At 46.3% G+C, this 19,934-nt stretch overlaps 1 protein-coding gene across 2 annotated transcripts in view; it reads right to left on the bottom strand.

Moving 5' to 3' along the window:
* Positions 1 to 14,935, bottom strand: part of LOC112231277 (serine/threonine-protein kinase PAK 3-like) — a 126,728-nt gene extending 111,793 nt beyond the window's left edge. For both annotated transcript variants that reach the window (XM_042311081.1, XM_042311082.1), the window contains exon 1: positions 14,698 to 14,935. The gene's annotated coding sequence lies outside the window, so the exon portion shown is untranslated. The remainder of the gene's footprint in view (positions 1 to 14,697) is intronic.
* Positions 14,936 to 19,934: the final 4,999 nt, after the last annotated feature.

The raw sequence follows: 19,934 nt of genomic DNA, 5'->3' as shown, positions 1-19,934 counted from the left end.
GCCAGTAGGGATATCCTTGTCTCATCGCGCACTAGCGACTCCTGTGACGGGCCGGGCGCAGTGCACGCTAACCAGGTCGCCAGGTGCACTGTGTTTCCTCCGACACATTGGTGCGGATGGCTTCCGGGTTGGATGCCCGCTGTGTTAAGAAGCAGTGCTGCTTGGTTGGGTTGTGTTTCGGAGGACGCATGGCTTTCAACCTTCGTCTCTCCCGAGCCCATACGATGAGACAAGATAGTAACTACTAACAATTGGATACCATGAAATTGGGGAGAAAAAGAGAATTTTTTTTTTAAAAGCGTGATTCATGGTGCTAATTTCAGGCAGCACTGATAGGGATATTTATACTGGTTTTAGCATAACGCAGTTGGTTATGGCATGAGTTTAGACAGTGGAAACGCAGCCTATCCAGCTGTGATGCACACTGACCATATGAACCATATGAACATGGAACAAGAATAGCCTAGTGTGCTTTTGGTGCCTGTATACTTTGCATTTAGAAACATAAAACACAAATGTTTTTTCCCATTAAATGTTATTTGAGTAAAAAACCGAGGATATCCTCTTCTCAATGAAGGCTTTTTTTTGTCTGCCCAATGCAACCGCGAAGTAGTCAAGACTGTTGATAAAGGGTTTGGCTCTTAGTCACCAAAGGTTTACTAAAATATCAAGTTTGAGAGGAGTAAAACAGGAGCTGACTGTTCTATTTGTGCATTGTAGGAAGGCCCACATTATTTTAGTCATGCAGGTCCCGTTTTGGAGGTGTGTAAAAACTCCTCCATGATGTAGGCAATGGGTCCATGCCCATCATGAAACAATAGATGAGAACCTCAGGGAATACCGGTGACCCTAATAACCTGTAAAAATGGCTTGTTTTCTGTTACATATGTTAAAAACCCAAGCCCTGCCTTAAGCCTACTATAATGAAGGCTGGTTCAACAGCAATGTCTTTTTTATTTTCATGATATTATTACATTTGACATATATTTATTGTTGTTGTTTTAAAAAAGCTGATTGCTTGCTTTAGGTAAACTATTATTACAACCAATCTGATTAGAATGATTCACCTCCCTGGTTTTATGGTGACAACGTCCATGGCGCTCTAGCAATGCAACTTCTGGAGATGTGTGAACGCGGTCTGATCTGTAAAAGGGTTCTGATTATGCTCAGAAACCCTAGGCCTATTGGGGAGCAGTATAACAGTCGTTGGACATCCTCCCTTTATCTTGAAATTGGATCTTTGTCCAACTACTGTGAAAAGTTTGGATGTGCGTAAACCCCTCCATAGTCTGTGTTGATTTAATATTATATGGCCATGGGGAGAACTTATGGTGCCTGTAAGTGTGACATTTCCTATTTAAAACAAGTTGCTGTTTCGTTTTGGTTAGAATTTGATTAGAATTATTTGTTCTCTTTTTAGGCTTTATCAATAATTCATTAAAACTTGCTTATTGACAATTTTTGGCATGTCCATGCTCAGCCGTCATGCAATTTGCAGTAGGCTAGCCCCTATAAACAGTGTGAAAACTATTAAAGCCATGCAATTATTTAGAACAATTTGGACTGCAAATGGTTAAGGTATTTAGCAAAGATAGGTCTACATTTTGTTATTTAGTTTATGTAAGCCATTTAACAAATTATAACAGACTAACATTGGAATTGATTCCAAGGCAATACATAAAAGACTGTAAATACACAGCTTGACGTAACCACATCTTTCACCATGGAGCTCGTTCTGATTGGCCAGTGAGGGGGCAAGCCTCGACACATCCACAAAGTGTTTATTCATCAAAACCCAGCCCTTTCGCGCCAACGGCAGGCAGCAAGTGCGATGATAACTGTGACAGTGTCAATAGCAAAAATACTTATAACACACTACTGAACCTATAATGCTACGTCCTGCACATAGATTGACCATTGTTTCGGGTTTATTAAAATAGAGCCCAAAGTGTTTTCTAAGACCATGTAACATTACTATCCTAAGTAGACGGACAAATGGAGGTCTATCTGTATGTAATATCACATTTCTGGTGGCCAGCTGACAAGCTGCAGGCAGAGACAAGGCGCTTGGACTTCTGGAGCTTTTGTTAGGAGTTGGCTGAGGTGATGTAAGATAAGCCCCATGCGTTGGGTTACACACACCAACCAACCCCCATCCTGACCTCTCCTGAGGTAGTACAGCACACACAGTCAACACAAACAGCAGTCACTGACTGGACAAGCAGCCAGGCCACAACTAACCTGTAGGCTTTGTATGTTTATGAATAGACTACCGCAAGCTAATATACTGTACACACGGCTCTTATTCTGATCTCATCTCTTATTTCACTAATATTAAGAGACAGAAACTATGAGACTTTTAAAAATCCACCTTTCCAGAAATAAATCTCTAACTGTTGCCGCTTGTTATAGACCCCCCTCAGCCCCCAACTGTGTCCTGGACACCATATGTGAATTAATTGCCCCTCATTTATTCTCAGTGTTCGTACTGTTAGGTGACCTAAACTGGGATATGCTTAACACCTCGACGTCCTACAATCTAAGTTAGATGCCCTCAATCTCACACAAATTATCAAGGAACCTACCAGGTACAACCCTAAATCCGTAAACACGGGCACCCTAATAGATATCATCCTGACCAACCTGTCCTCTAAATACACCTCTGCTGTCTTCAACCAGGATCTCAGTGATCACTGCCTCATTGCCTGCGTCCGTAATGGGTCCGCGGTCAAACGACCACCCCTCATCACTGTCAAGCGCTCCCTAAAACACTTCAGCGAGCAGGCCTTTCTAATTGACCTGGCTAGGGTATCCTGGAAGGATATTGACCTCATTCCATCAGTAGAGGATGCCTGGTTATTCTTTAAAAGTGCTTTCCTCACCATCTTAAATAAGCATGCCCAATTTTTAAAAATGTAGAACTAAGAACAGATATAGCCCTTGGTTCACTGCAGACTTGACTGCCCTTGACCAGCACAAAAACATCCTGTGGCGTACTGCATTTGCATCGAATAGCACCCGCGATGTATAACTTCTCAGGGAAGTTAGGAACCAATATACACAGGTAGTTAGGAAAACAAAGGCTAGCTTTGCATCTTGTAGCACAAAAAGTTCTGGGACACTGTAAAGTCCATGGAGAATAAGAGCACCACCTCCCAGCTACCCACTGCACTGAGTCTAGGAAACACTGTCACCACTGATGAATCTACAATAATTGAGAATTTCAAAATGCATTTTTCTACGGCTGGCCATGCTTTCCACCCGGCAACCCCTACCCCGGTCAACAGCACTGCACCCCCCACAGCAACTTGCCCAAGTCTCCCCCACATCTCCTTCACCCAAATCCAGATAGCTGATGTTCTGAAAGAGCTGCAAAATCTGGACCCCTACAAATCAGCTGCGCTAGACAATCTGGACCCTCTCTTTCTAAAATTATTTGCAGCAATTGTTGCAACCCCTATTACTAGCCTGTTCTACCTCTCTTACATATTGTCTGAGATCCTCAAAGATTGGAAAGCTGCCGCCATCATCCCCCTCTTCAAAGGGGGAGACACTCTAGACCCAAACTGTTACAGACATACAGGTATATCTATCCTACACTGCCTTTCTAAAGTCGTCAAAAGCCAAGTGAACAAACAGATCACCGACCATTTCGAATCCCACCATACCTTCTCCGCTATGCAATCTGGTTTCAGAGCTGGTCATGGGTGCACCTCAGCCACGCTCAAGGTCCTAAACAATATCATAACTGCCATAAATAAAAGACAATACTGTGCAGCCGTCTTCATCGACCTGGCCAAGGCTTTCGCCGCATACTTATGGGCAAACTCAACAGCCTTGGATTCTCAAATGACTGCCTCGCCTAGTTCACCAACTACTTCTCAGATGGAGTTCAGTGTCAAATCGGAGGGCCTGTTGTCCAGACCTCTGGCAGTCTCTATGGGGATGCCACAGGGTTAAATTCTCAGGACGACTCTCTTCTCTGTATACATCAATGATGTCGCTCTTGCTGCTGGTGATTCTCTGATCAACCTCTACGCAGACGACACCATTCTGTATACTTCTGGCCCTTCTTTGGACACTGTTAACAAGCCTCCAGACGAGCTTCAAGCCATACAACACTCCTTCCGTGGCCTCCAACCACTCTTAAATGCAAGTAAAACTAAATGCATTCTCTTCAACCAATCACTGCCCGCTCCCGCCCGTCCGTCCAGCATCAGATCTCCGGACGGTTCTGACCTAGGTGTCTGGTTAGATTGTAAACTCTCCTTCCAGACTCACATTAAGCATCTCCAATCCAAAATTAAATTTAGAATCAGCTTCCTATTTTGCAACAAAGCCTCCTTCACTTATGCTGCCAAACATACCCTTGTAAAACTGACTATCCTACCGATTCTTGACTTCGGCGATGTCATTTACAAAATAGCCTCCAACACTCTATTTAGCAAGTTGGATGTAGTCTATCAAAGTGCCATCCATTTTGTCACCAAAGCCCCATATACTACCCACCACTGCGACCTGTATGCTCTCGTTGGCTGGCTCTCGCTACCTATTCATTGCCAAACTCACTTGCTCCAGGTCATCTATAAGTCTTTGCTAAGTAAAGCCCCACCTTATCTCAGCTCACTGGTCACCATAGCATCACCCACCCGTAGCACGTGCTCCAGCAGGTATATTTCACTGGTCATCCCCAAAGCCAACTCCCCCTTTGGCTGCCTTTCCTTCCCGTTCTCTGCTGCAAATGACTGGAATGAATGGCAAAAATCACTGAAGCTGGAGACTTATATATCACTCACTACCTTTAAGCATCAACTGTCAGAGCAGCTTACCGATCATTGCATCCGTACACAGCCCATCTGTAAATAGCCCGCCCAAATACCTCATCCCCATATTGTTATTTTTTTTCTCCTTTGCACCCCAGTATCTTGACTTACACATCATCTTCTGCACATCTATCACTCCAGTGTTAATGCTAGGCTAGTGGTTCGAGCGTTGGACTAGTAACCGGAAGGTTGCAATTTCAAATCCCCGAGCTGACAAGGTACAAATCTGTTGTTTTGCCCCTTGAACAGGCAGTTAACCCACTGTTCCTAGGCCGTCATTGAAAATAAGAATTTGTTCTTAACCGACTTGCCTAGTTAAATAAAGATAAAATAAAAAAATTGTAATTATTTCGCCACTACGGCCTATTTATTGCGTTACCTCCCTAATCTTACTAGATTTGCACACACTGTATATAGATTTCTCTATTGTGTTATTGACTGTACGTTTGTTTATTCCATGTGTAACTCTGTGTTGTTTGTCTCGCTCTGCTTTGCTTCATCTTGGCCAGGTCGCAGTTGTAAATGAGAACTTGTTCTCAACTGGCCTACCTGGTTAAATAAAGGTGAAATATATATTTTTAAATAACTGACCACTAGTTTGTATATGTTCTATGTGTTGTCTATGTGATGGTTGCAGCGAGGAGCTACTGAAATGGCTGTGACACATGAGGAGCAAACAGTATGTGGTTAATGTGGACAGTCAGGCCTGAAGGTGTGAGGTGTCAATGAGGGTGAGACCCATGGAACTACATGCTGGAAGTGTTGTGAAAAGCCAGTCTCCTTTCTTTTGCCCCCAGGAGCTTAACCACAGGTGTCCTGCAACCTCCTTATCCAATCCCAGGTGTTGCAACCTGAGCCAGAGAGTGGACCTTTGTATTCAGCTGCAACAGTGGGCCTTGATAGTCTGTTGTCAGGAGATGTTATGTTTATTTGGGTGGAGATTGTTACTGCTGCTCAGTGAGTACTGAGCTGGGTTTGAGCACAAAGCATTGACAGTCAGTGGACTCCTCTCCTCTACTGTCTTCTCTCCTCTCCTCTACTGCCCTCTTCTCAACTCTACTGTCCTCTACTATCCTCTCCTCTCCTCTACTATCCTCTACTGCCCTCTTCTCTACTGCCCTCTTCTCTCCTCTACTATCCTCTCCTCTACTATCCTCTCCTCTACTGCCCTCTCCTCTACTGCCCTCTACTGCCCTCTCCTCTACTATCCTCTACTGCCCTCTCCTCTACTGCCCTCTTCTCTCCTCTACTATCCTCTCCTCTACTATCCTCTACTGCCCTCTTCTCTACTCTACTGTTCTCTCCTTTCCTCTCCTCTACTATCTTCTCTCCTCTCCTCTACTGTCCTCTTCTCTACTCTACTGTCCTCTCCTCTCCTCTACTGCCCTCTTCTCTACTCTACTATCCTCTCCTCTACTGCCCTCTTCCCTACTCTACTGTCCTCTACTCTTCTTTACTGTCCTCTCTCCTCTCCTCCCCTCTACTGCCCTCTCCTCTACTGCCCTCTCCTCTACTGTCCTCTCCTCTCCTGTCCTCTACTCTACTGTCTTCTCTCCTCTACTGTCCTCTTCTTTCCTCTACTGCCCTCTCCTCTGCTATCCTCTCCTCTACTGCCCTCTTCTCTACTATTGTCTCTCCTCTACTATCCTCTTCTCTACTGCCCTCTTCTCTACTCTACTGTCCTCTCCTCTGCTATCTCTCCTCTACTGCCCTCTTCTCTACTCTACTGACTCTCCTCTTCCTCTACTATCCCTCTTCTCTACTATCTTCTCTACTATCTCTCTCTACTGTCCTCTTCTCTACTCTACTGTCCTCTCCTCTCCTCTACTGCCCTCTTCTCTACTCTACTGTCCTCTCCTCTACTATCCTCTTCCCTACTCTACTGTCCTCTACTCTTCTTTACTGTCCTCTCTCCTATCCTCCCTCTACTGCCCTCTCCTCTCCTGTCCTCTCCTCTACTGTCTTCTCTCCTCTCCTCTACTGCCCTCTCTCTACTGTCCTCTCCTCTACTATCCTCTTCTCTACTCTACTGTCCTCTCCTCTCCTCTACTATCATCTCCTCTACTGCCCTCTTCTCTACTCTACTGTCTTCTCTCCTCTACTCTACTGCCCTCTACTCTACTGTCCTCTTCTCTACTCTACTGTCCTCTCCTCTGCTATCCTCTCCTCTACTGCCCTCTTCTCTACTCTACTGTCCTCTCCTCTGCTATCCTCTCCTCTACTGCCCTCTTCTCTACTCTATTGTCCTCTCCTCTACTATCCTCTCCTCTACTGCCCTCTTCTCTACTCTACTGTCCTCTCCTCTCCTCTACTGCCCTCTTCTCTACTCTACTGTCCTCTCCTCTACTCTACTATCCTCTCATCTACTATCCTCTCCTCTACTGCCCTCTTCTCTACTCTACTGTCCTCTCCTCTCCTCTACTATCCTCTACTCTACTGCCCTCTTCTCTACTCTACTGTCCTCTCCTCTACTCTACTATCCTCTCCTCTACTATCCTGTCCTCTACTATCCTGTCCTCTACTATCCTCTACTGTCTTCTCTCCTCTCCTCTACTGTCCTCTTCTCTACTCTACTGTCCTCTTCTCTACTCTACTATCCTCTCCTCTACTATCCTCTACTCTACTGTCTTCTCTCCTCTCCTCTACTGCTCTCTTCTCTACTGTCCTCTCCTTTCCTCTACTATCCTTTCCTCTACTAACCTCTACTCTACTGTCTTCTCTCCTCTCCTGGCCTCTTCTCTACTCTACTATCCTCTCCTCTACTGTCCTCCTCTCTCCTCTACTATACTGTCCTCCTCTCTCCTCTACTGTCCTCTCCTCTCTTGTTCTCTCTACTCTCCTCTATTGTTCTCTCTACTCTCCTCTATTGTCTCCTCCCCTCTCCTGTCCTCTACTCTACTCTGTCCTCTCCCCTCCATTGTCCTCCAGTCTTTTATCTCCTGTCCACCCTCCTCACCTCTCCTCTACTGTCCTCTCTCCTCTCTTGTCCTTTTCCCTCTACTGTCTTCTCCTCTACTGTCCTCTCTCCTCTCCTCAACTATCCTTTCCTTTCCTCTCTCCTCTCCTCTACGGTCCTCTCTTCTCCTCTACTGTCCTCTCTCCTCTCCTCAACTATCCTTTCCTTTCCTCTCTCCTCTCCTCTACGGTCCTCTCTTCTCCTCTACTGTCCTCTCTCCTCTCCTCAACTATCCTTTCCTTTCCTCTCTCCTCTACTGTCCTCTCCTCTCCTCTACTGTCCTCTCTCCTCTCCTGTCCTCTCTTCTCTCCTCTACTGTCCTCTCCTACCGTATCTCCTTTACTGCTCTCTTTTCTCCTCCACTGTCCTCTCTCCTCTCCTCTGCTGTCCACTCCTCTCCTCTACTGTCCTAATTTTTGTCCTTTCCTATCATATCATGTCCTCTCCTCCACTGGCCTCTCCTCTACTGTCCTCTCTCCTCTCCCATCCTCTCCTCTGTTGTCCTCTCCTCAACTGTCCTCTCCTCTCCTCTGCTGTCCTCTCTCCTCTCCTCTGCTGTCCTCTCTCCTCTCCTCTGCTGTCCTCTCTCCTCTCCTCTGCTGTCCTCTCTCCTCTCCTCTGCTGTCCTCTCTCCTCTCCTCTGCTGTCCTCTCTCCTCTCCTCTCCTGTCCTCTCCTGTCCTCTCCTGTCCTCTCTCCTCCATGGTCCTCTCTCCTCCATGGTCCTCTCTCCTCCATGGTCCTCTCTCCTCTCCTCTACTGTCCTCTATTCTCCTCCACTCTCGTCTCATCTACTGTCCTCTCTTCTCTCAAATCAAATCAAATTTTATTTGTCACATACACATGGTTAGCAGATGTTAATGCGAGTGTAGCGAAATGCTTGTGCTTCTAGTTCCGACAATGCAGTAATAACCAACAAGTAATCTAACTAACAATTCCAAAACTACTGTCTTATACACAGTGTAAGGGGATAAAGAATATGTACATAAGGATATATGAATGAGTGATGGTACAGAGCAGCATAGGCAAGATACAGTAGCTGATATCGAGTACAGTATATACATATGAGATGAGTATGTAAACAAAGTGGCATAGTTAAAGTGGCTAGTGATACATGTATTACATAAGGATGCAGTCGATGATATAGAGTACAGTATATACGTATGCATATGAGATGAATAATGTAGGGTATGTAAACATTATATAAGGTAGCATTGTTTAAAGTGGCTAGTGATATATTTACATCATTTCCCATCAATTCCCATTATTAAAGTGTCTGGAGTTGAGTCAGTGTCAGTGTGTTGGCAGCAGCCACTCAATGTTAGTGGTGGCTGTTTAACAGTCTGATGGCCTTGAGATTGAAAAACAGCTTCTGTCTCTCGGTCCCAGCTTTGATGCACCTGTACTGACCTCGCCTTCTGGATGATAGCGGGGTGAACAGGCAGTGGCTCGGGTGGTTGATGTCCTTGATGATCTTTATGGCCTTCCTGTAACATCGGGTGGTGTAGGTGTCCTGGAGGGCAGGTAGTTTGCCCCCGGTGATGCGTTGTGCAGACCTCACTACCCTCTGGAGAGCCTTACGGTTGAGGGCGGAGCAGTTGCCGTACCAGGCGGTGATACAGCCCGCCAGGATGCTCTCGATTGTGCATCTGTAGAAGTTTGTGAGTGCTTTTGGTGACAAGCCGAATTTCTTCAGCCTCCTGAGGTTGAAGAGGCGCTGCTGCGCCTTCTTCACGATGCTGTCTGTGTGAGTGGACCAATTCAGTTTGTCTGTGATGTGTATGCCGAGGAACTTAAAACTTGCTACCCTCTCCACTACTGTTCCATCGATGTGGATAGGGGGTATTCCCTCTGCTGTTTCCTGAAGTCCACAATCATCTCCTTAGTTTTGTTGACGTTGAGTGTGAGGTTATTTTCCTGACACCACACTCCGAGGGCCCTCACCTCCTCCCTGTAGGCCGTCTCGTCGTTGTTGGTAATCAAGCCTACCACTGTTGTGTCGTCCGCAAACTTGATGATTGAGTTGGAGGCGTGCGTGGCCACACAGTCGTGGGTGAACAGGGAGTACAGGAGAGGGCTCAGAACACACCCTTGTGGGGCCCCAGTGTTGAGGATCAGCGGGGAGGAGATGTTGTTGCCAACCCTCACCACCTGGGGGCGGCCCGTCAGGAAGTCCAGTACCCAGTTGCACAGGGCGGGGTCGAGACCCAGGGTCTCGAGCTTGATGACGAGCTTGGAGGGTACTATGGTGTTTAATGCCGAGCTGTAGTCGATGAACAGCATTCTCACATAGGTATTCCTCTTGTCCAGATGGGTTAGGGCAGTGTGCAGTGTGGTTGAGATTGCATCGTCTGTGGACCAGTCTGACCAGAAGACCGCCTCGTTTCCCTCTTTTTCGGAGTCGTCTTTTTGGGTCGCTGCATGGAATCCACTCCGTTGTCCTGTTTGTAAGGCAGAACACAGGATCCGCGTCGCAAAAAAACATATTCTTGGTTGTACTGATGGTGAGTTGACGCTGATCTTATATTCAGTAGTTCTTCTCGACTGTATGTAATGAAACCTAAGATGACCTGGGGTACTAATGTAAGAAATAACACAAAAACCTGCATAGTTTCCTAGGAACGCGAAGCGAGGCGTCCATCTCTGTCGGCGCCGGAACTCTCCTGTCCTCTCCTCTACTGTCCTCTCATCTCCTCTACCGTCCTCTCATCTCCTCTACCGTCCTCTCTCCTCTCCTCTTACCGTCCTCTCTCCTCTCCTCTACTGTCCTCTCTCTCATACTGTTCTCTCGCCTCTCCTGTCGTCTCCTCTAATGTCTTCTCTCCTCTCCTCTCTCTTATCCCCTACAGTCCTCTCTTATCCCCTACAGTCCTCTCTTATCCCCTACAGTCCTCTCTCCTCCTCTACTGTACTCTCTCCTCTCCTCTCCTCTCCTCTCCTCTCCTCTCCTCTCCTCTCCTCTCCTCTCCTCTCCTCTCCTCTCCTCTCCTCTCCTCTCCTCTCCTCTCCTCTCTCTCCTCTCCTCTCCTCTCCTCTCCTCTCCTCTCCTCTCTCTCTCCTCTCCTCGGTCTGGCCATCCATCCATTTCCTTATCAAGCCCCCCTCTACACGGCCTCCCTCCTGTGGGGATAAGCCTCAGCAGCACCCCTCTCAGTTCTACCCATCAATTATGACGCCCCCAGCTCACACTCACTGTCACACACACGCACACACCCTCATCACTGTTTGGATGAGGAAAGTGGTGGTCTTGATTATCCAGATCTACACCAGTCCAACAGAAAATGATTAGCCATGGCTTCAGGACTAGGGTGGAATATAAAGCACTGACTTACTAGATAGAGCCTGTGGGTCTTAACAGGCAACTATAATCAGTCAGAACATAGGGTACAAATCCATGAATATATTGCCTACAGGTATTGTATGGTAATCAAGGGTTCAGCGTAGCTCATTTTTCATACTCACAGCCCTTTAGCCTTGAGTTCTTTTCAATAATGCCCATTATAGTCAGGCAGGTGGGAGTAAACCCTAATCTCATACGTCTATGTGGATGAGCAGAGAGAGAGCTGGTGCATCCATAGATAATGCATGTTTAAAAAAAAAAAAAATGTACCTTTATTTTACTAGGCAAGTCAGTTAAGAACAAATTCTTATTTTCAATGATGGCCTAGGAACAGTGGGTTAACTGCCTGTTCAAGGGCAGAACGACAGATTTTGTACCTTGTCAGCTTGGGGATTTGAACTTGCATCCTTTCGGTTACTAGTCCAATGCTCTAACCACTAGGCTACACTAGGCTACACTGCAGCCCATCTGTCCTATAAGGCCCAGTGTTCCAAACTGCCAACACAGTGAACGATGTGACAGAGCCAACTTCTGATCTTGGATCAGACACTGTGACTCCAGACAGACAAGAAACACACATCTTCTCTGAAGGACTATTACACACAGCATCTCGTCCTGTCTTTCTTCCCTCTGCTACATGTCAAAAACACTGTCTGTCTGTCTGTCTGTCACCCAGCAACAACCTGAGGAACGTCATGATATAACAGGTCTTCAATTCCACTAGACTAGATAATACTGTCAATAAACTGCTGTTATAATCACAATGTTTCTATGGCTTTACATTGACAGATTAAAATAAAATAGAAAGGAATTAGAATGGGGAGCTGGATCTATGTTTATATGCAATGAGAGGCCTTGCACCTTTCACACACACAGGATCCTCTCAATAGCTAAAGGGGTTCCTAAATGTATGGGCCATGCTGATAGAAAAGTTCAACAATGAGGAAATGTAAGGTCTAGAGACTGTTTTAGTTCTGTGTCCTCGTTGTGAGTGAAGAGTTGAGAGAGATGGAGCAGGTGTTGGGCTAGATGGGTGGATATTAATAGATATAACACTCCTGATGTCTGTATCAACACCACAGCTCAACACACACACTCACACACACCACATCCCACACACACAGGGAACAGCACCTTCCCCCACTCTATCACTCCTCCTCCATTCCCACATCCTCCTCTTCCCAGCTCCGCCATCACCCAGACACCGTCCCAGCATTCTTCTCCTACAGGGAACAGGTTTCCCAGAAGGCTGTGCTTCACACAAACATGGGTATGACTGTGCTACTAGGAAGAGGTGGAATCTCTCACTCGTCCTCTCAGCCCTACTCTATCCTGCTCTGACGCCAGCGTGTAAATGAACAGTAGCCCAGTGTGATGGATAGAATGGTTGGATGACTGACCGACCCAATACCCCTCCCTCAGTGAGGCTGAGGCAGGATAACTCAGCTCCCACAGAAGCAGCCCCCACCCACACTCCCTCCCCGCCCCCATCCCCATCTCAGTCAGGTGACCAGACGCTGTATATCTCCCAGCTGGCAGGACGGCCATGAAAGCGCGCCACACATCCATGTTTAAACCAGGAGACAGACCGAGCGACTGCTCTCTGTGTCTGAATGTGAAGAGAGAAACAACATCTATCATTTCTTTAAAATCCTCCCTAAATAAAGTGGGTCCAGAGGCAGCATCCCATTGATAACAAAGGGCTGTCCCTGTGCACATAATAACCATCCATCACTCCCCATCTATCCCCAGCATCTACACCCCAGATCCATCACTCCCCATCCATCCCCAGCATCTACACCCCAGATCCATCACTCCCCATCTATCCCCAGCATCTACACCCCAGATCCATCACTCCCCATCCATCCCCAGCATCTACACCCCAGATCCATCACTCCCCATCCATCCCCAGCATCTACACCCCAGATCCATCACTCCCCATCTATCCCCAGCATCTACATCCCAGATCCATCACTCCCCATCTATCCCCAGCATCTACACCCCAGATCCATCACTCCCCATCTATCCCCAGCATCTACACCCCAGATCCATCACTCCCCATCTATAACCTGCATCTACACCCCAGATCCATCACTCCCCATCTATCCCCAGCATCTACACCCCAGATCCATCACTCCCCATCTATCCCCAGCATCTACACCCCAGATCCATCACTCCCCATCTATCCCCAGCATCTACACCCCAGATCCATCACTCCCCATCCATCCCCAGCATCTACACCCCAGATCCATCACTCCCCATCCATCCCCAGCATTTACACCCCAGATCCATCACTCCCCATCCATCCCCAGCATCTACACCCCAGATCCATCACTCCCCATCTATCCATCCCCAGCATCTACACCCCAGATCCATCACTCCCAATCCATCCCCAGCATCTACACCCCAGATCCATCACTCCCCATCCATCCCCAGCATTTACACCCCAGATCTATCACTCCCCATCTATCCCCAGCATCTACACCCCAGATCCATCACTCCCCATCTATCCCCAGCATCTACACCCCAGATCCATCACTCCCCCATCCATCCCCAGATCCATCCATCCCCAGATCCATCACTCCCCATCCATCCCCAGCATCTACACCCCAGATCCATCACTCCCCATCCATCCCCAGCATCTACACCCCAGATCCATCCATCCCCAGCATATACACCCCAGATCCATCACTCCCCATCCATCCCCAGCATCTACACCCCAGATCCATCACTCCCCATCCCCCCCAGCATATCCATCCATCCCCAGCATCCATCACCCCCCATCCATCCCCAGCATCTACACCCCAGATCCATCACTCCCCATCCATCCCCAGCATCTACACCCCAGATCCATCACTCCCCATCCATCCCCAGCATCTACACCCCAGATCCATCCATCCCCATCCATCCCCAGCATCTACACCCCAGATCCATCACTCCCCATCCATCCCCAGAATCTACACCCCAGATCCATCACTCCCCATCCATCCCCAGCATCTACACCCCAGATCCATCCATCCCCAGCATCTACACCCCAGATCCATCCACCCCCAGCATCTACACCCCAGATCCATCCGCCATCCGTCTCACACCTCACCACCCAAAATAGCATTGCCTCTTTTTGTTACTGTGTTACCACTGCAGCTGCTGCTCTGCTACAGGGCTGGCTCGCGCCCACACGCACATACACACACACATACACACACGGCCCTGACAAACGCCAATAATTCAGACTCTCACATCAACAAAGATGCTTTTTGTGAAACACAGGGGGTCCATAAAATCCAGGGAACGATGGAGGGGACGGGGGTTGATAACATTGAGCTGGCCAGTAACGACATTTAAAACCAATCCACTGATAAAGGCATCCAATCTCTCTCTCTCTCTCTCTCTCCCTCTCTCTCTCCCTCTCACAGTGATAGGTAGATCAACACAGCTGCCGCCCCCCCTCTCCTCCTCCTTTTCTCCAGCAGGGCAGAATGCAGGGAGGAAGAGAAAGAAGGCTACAAAGCACCCCCCACAGAACCCCCCTCCCTCTGCCATCCACATCCTCTATTGCAAACACAGACAAGGGATTACCTGAAATATGTCTTGACATTCTCTTGTTCGGTGTGTCGACTTTGGAACCAGTGTTCTGGTAGGTTCATCCTCAAATATACAGTCCTATTGACAGTTTACGTGCAGGACTGCCATTCTCTTGTCAGACCGGTTCCTGACCCCAAACTCAGTCTTGTTTGGCAGGCTGGATTCTTCACTGGCTGCTTACTGTTTCCTAGCCCATGATGTCATCCGCCCTGCTCAGCCCATTGGCTGGGAGGGTACATGTTAATGAAGGCAGCAGCTCTGGGGGAGGAGGCAGAGAGGGAGAGAGGCAGACAGAGTTGTTCTTTTGTTTGACAGACCAAACCAGCTCAGCGAGAGAGAGGAGGAAGGTTGGATTATATTTCCATATCTTTTTTTCTAAAACTCTCATGTCTGAATGGCTAAAATATTTTCCTCTTATTTTGCTAGTTTTTACTTTAATCTGTCTATTACACTTAAATGTTAAAATGCTATCAAGGCGTAACAGAAACATAATATGCAGTTACAGTACCTACATACACTGATTAACACTCAGTTGGTAATAGTTCCACAATATCAGGTTGCATTTCAAATGGTCTCAATATCATGCTGCATAAATGTGTTGACTGTTTGTTTTACAGTTCCTGGACCCTGCCAGTCTTGTGGTGGAATATAACCATAGTGGACTGTAGTTGTCCCCTAGACGGAGGTACATATGCAGGATCTTAATTTGATCACCCTGTTGCAGGATAACTTTCTTGCAATGCAGGAAATGTAAAATGTGTAGTGTATTTAAGGTTGAAAAAGGCTTCTGTAGTTTGTAATTTCCACTTAGATATTTCAGACTTGATTTTCCCTCATGAAAAATCTATAAACCACTATAAAAAAATTCCATATTTATAAATCAATAATAATTCACATTTCAAGTCACTGCAGGATTATTTTCCTGCTGTAGCAAACTGGCTCAAATTAAGATCCTACATCTATTGGTACAACTAGAAATTAAGGAAACACCAACAGAGTGTCTTAATAGGGCGTTGGGCCACCAGAACAGCTTCAATGTGTCTTCGCATAGGTTCTACAAGTGTCTGGAACTCTATTGGAGGGATGCGACATCATTCTTCAATGAGAAATTCCATCATTTGGTGTTTTGTTGATGGTGGTGGAAGCTTAACTAGACTCTGATGGATGGATGCAATTTAGCAAAATCACATTAGTGGAAACCAACACTGTTCTCAGGGCAGGCGTGGTTGTAGCTAGATATTTTTGAGTCGCGTTAGGAATCATTTTGGCATTTTAGCTAACCCTAACCCTAAAATGTTTCCTAACCTTAACCTATGTCTCCTAACCTGCCACGTTAATTCTCTTAACCTGCTGCGTAAGTTCTCCTAACATGCTATGAAAAGTCACTTCTGCTAGTCAAAACCATCAGATCTGCCCTGGGAGCAGTGTGAGTATCCTTGGATGTGACACAGTTGCTATTTATCCCTCTCTGGCTTCCTGGAGGGGCGGTGACAACAAACCACAGACTCACTTAATTTGTCCTAATTTTCCTATGATGTCATCTTTTTCCCCTTGCTCACCTGTGATTGGCTGGCTGTCTCAGCATCTGCTCAGATCTCAAGGCTAGTTTTTCTGCCTGAGGTGGAGACCCATCTGAGGCATTCTGAATTATGGCTGGTTGTCGTGGCAACCCATGTAATGTTGATTACTCGTTGGAGAATATGAACCTGTTCTTTGACAGTGTTCACTCAAATGTTCACTCAAATGGAGGACAGAGCCATGGAGGGGCACCTCTCCACTTTCTGATCCTTACGGAAACCCCCACTAGTGGGACATAATAGAACCTATTTAGAGGATCGCCTTATCATTTATACTCATTATTGTGGACGTGAAGGAGAAATTATGATTTTGTCAAAATATTTTAATATCAGAATCCCAGAAATGTTGAGATGTCTCATAAGAATGAAGAATAATGATTCTAGAAAACAAAAACAATGCATGGTAAAATAGGCTGAGGTTTATATTTAACTTGACAATATGATGTCACATATAGGCTGCAGCGGGATAGATCCATACCTATATCCATGACTTACCAAAAGGGACTCTAAATATATTGAGAAGAGCATTTCTTTTCAAAGTCTGCTTCGTTTCTAAGGCCTTGGTGATTGATTTTTGTAGATAATTAAGGCAAATAGCTGAGAGCTTTCTATGGAGAATGAGCCCATTCATCCTACTAACACTGAGATACACAAACACAGGCAAAACACTGGTGACATCATTTGCAACTCTTATATCCTGGTTATGTTATTGCCTAATACTAAACTAGCTGACTAGGTTCTGTTTTACAATGAGCTGTTTAGAAAGACTAAAGAGAGAGCTGATGAATCCGGAGAGAATCTGAGGCTACCAGAACCCATGTTTGATTTATATTTGACAGTACCATGCAGTCATTTATTTTAGTGCACTGAGGCAGAGAGATGAAGGGGGTTTCGTCTGTCCCCCTACAGTCTCAATGAAGGCTATTTTAAACTAAAAGCAGAAGTCAAGAAGAAGAAAAACCTATCAAACTAAACTGAAACTTAATTTACATATACTAACAGCAGGAAATAAAACAATCTTTGCTCTCAACTACCAGACATTGTACATGTTTTGTTGCTACTTACTGTATACTGTGGGGACAAAGGTTGTTAATGAAAATCGTACAGCCACTGTGAATTGTAATAATAACACAGACAACATAACTCCTAGAGAAACTGCGAGAGACAGAAAAAAATACTTTCATTACGGTATATGCAGGACAAGCCCCACTCAGTTGATTGTGCCTGAAACCAAAAGTAATTATACTCTCATTGATCCAATTAGTAAGCTCTCATCACTCTCTCTCCTCATAGTCACCTCCTATAGCTAGATGTAACCAAACCCAGCACTGAGCCTGTGGTAATGAAATAAAGACAAGACAAGACAAGACAAGACAAGACAAGACAAGACCAGACAGTACTGTGATGCATTACAATGATTTTGACCAAAGTGAAATGTGGTTAACGGACTTACAGTCTAAGAGAGGGTAAGTCTATGGGGGAAACATTAGCAGTACATTGCATGAGGAGTTGGGTACCTTTGAGAGATGACTGGTGATGAAACAGTTACCAGCTTGATTCCATACTAAGAAGACAAAGGTACTGTATACTTCAGCTGACAGCATGGAAGCAAACAAAGAGTTTTCCATGATGAAATAAAGTTTCAAATTTGTCGTTTTAATGTCACATGCACAAGTACAGTGAAATGCCTTTCTTGTCAGCTCTAAACCCAACAATGCAGTAATCAATGTCAATGTAGTATTAAAAATAACATAATGTAGAAGAAAAACAATACGAAATAAAAAGAACAGAAAACAGTAATAAGCTATATACAGGGACAGTTCCAGGGTCAGTAGCTATATACAGGGACAGTTCCAGGGTCAGTAACTATATACAGGGACAGTTCCAGGGTCAGTAGCTATATACAGGGTCAGTTCTAGGGTCAGTAGCTATATACAGGGACAGTTCCAGGGTCAGTAACTATATACAGGGACAGTTCCAGGGTCAGTAGCTATATACCGGGTCAGTTCCAGGGTCAATAGCTATATACAGGGTCAGTTCCAGGGTCAGTAGCTATATACAGGGTCAGTAGCTATATACAGGGACAGTTCCAGGGTCAGTAGCTACATGCAATGTAAATGTGTGTGCATGTTATGTATGTGTTGGAGTATCCGTGTGCGTGACTGTGTAAAGTCCTGTGAATGTGCATAGAGACAAAAAATATATATATAAAAAATAATTTACCATTTAAAATATGTACAGATAGTCTGCATAGCCATTTGTTAGCTATTTAGCAGTCTTATGGCTTGGGTATAGAAGATGTTTAGGTATCAGGATAAGGTAAGACCCAGATGCAGACCATGTCGAAGAAACAATGTTTATTACAGCAACAGGGGCAAAGGTACAGGACGGCAGGTAGGCTCAGGGTCAGGCAGAGTGGTCAGGCAGGCGGGCGGGCTCAGGGTCAGGACAGGCAAGGGTCAAACCCAGGAGGACGAGAAAAGAGAGACTGGGGGAAAGTAGGAGCTGATACAAAAACGCTGGTTGACTTGACAGACAAGACGAACTGGCAACAGACAAACAGAGAACACTGGTACAAATACACAGGGGATAATGGGGAAGATGGGCGACACCTGGAGGGGGGTGGAGACAATCACAAAGACAGGTGAAACCGATCAGGGTGTGACATCAGGAGCCTGTTGGTATCAGACTTGATTGCGGGTGGCTGGAGTCTTTAACAGTTGTCCCGGCCCTCCTTTCACACCGTGTCAGAGTCTATCTAGAGGATAGCGAAGGAGTCAGGCGCAGGACACAGGTAAGAGTAAAACCACTGTGTTTACTCCATCCGAGAACGGAACAAAAATCCCGTTATAAAACAAATACAAAACAGGATACGAACTCCAACACAAGAAAGACAATCACGCACAAAACAGAAAGGGACACCAGAGGGTTAAATAAGAAACATAATCATGAGATGGGAACCAGGTGTGTAAAACTTTGAGGTCCCATGCCAAACCTTTTCAACCTCCTGAGGGGGAAGAGGCGCTGTCATGCCTTCTTCACTACTGTGTGTGGACCATTTTAAGTCCTTAGTGATTTAGACCTCAAGGAACTTGTAGCTCTCATCCCACTCCACTGCAGCCCTGCTAATGTGGATGAGGGCGTGCTCGCCCTGCCAGGTCACTGACCACCTCCCTGTAGGATGTCTCATCGTCGACGGTGATCAGGCCTACCACCATAGTGTCGTCAGCAAACTTGATGATGGTGTTTGAGTCATGCGTGGCCAAGCAGTCGTATGTGAACAGGGAGTACAGGAGGGGTCTAAGCACACACCACTGTGGGGCCCCTGTGTTGAGGGTCAGTGCGGCGGAGGTGAAGTTGCCTATCCTCACCATCTGGGGTCAGCCCGTCAGGAAGTACAGGATCCAGTTGCAGAGTGTGGTGTTCAGTCCCAGGGTCCTAAGCTTGGTGACGAGCTTGGAGGGGACAATGGTGTTGAACGCTGAGCTGTAGTCAATAAACAGCATTCTCACATAGGTATTCCTCTTATCTAGGTGGGTGAGGGCAATGTGGAGTGGGTCTAGGGTGTCTGGGATGATGGAGTTGATGTGTGCCATAACCAGCCTCTCAAAGCACTTCATGATTCCAGATGTGAGTTCTACAGGCCGGTAGTTA

Source organism: Oncorhynchus tshawytscha, linkage group LG33, assembly GCF_018296145.1.
Source record: "Oncorhynchus tshawytscha isolate Ot180627B linkage group LG33, Otsh_v2.0, whole genome shotgun sequence".
In the NCBI taxonomy this organism is placed as follows: domain Eukaryota; kingdom Metazoa; phylum Chordata; class Actinopteri; order Salmoniformes; family Salmonidae; genus Oncorhynchus; species Oncorhynchus tshawytscha.
This window is presented reverse-complemented; position numbering and strand designations above follow the sequence as displayed.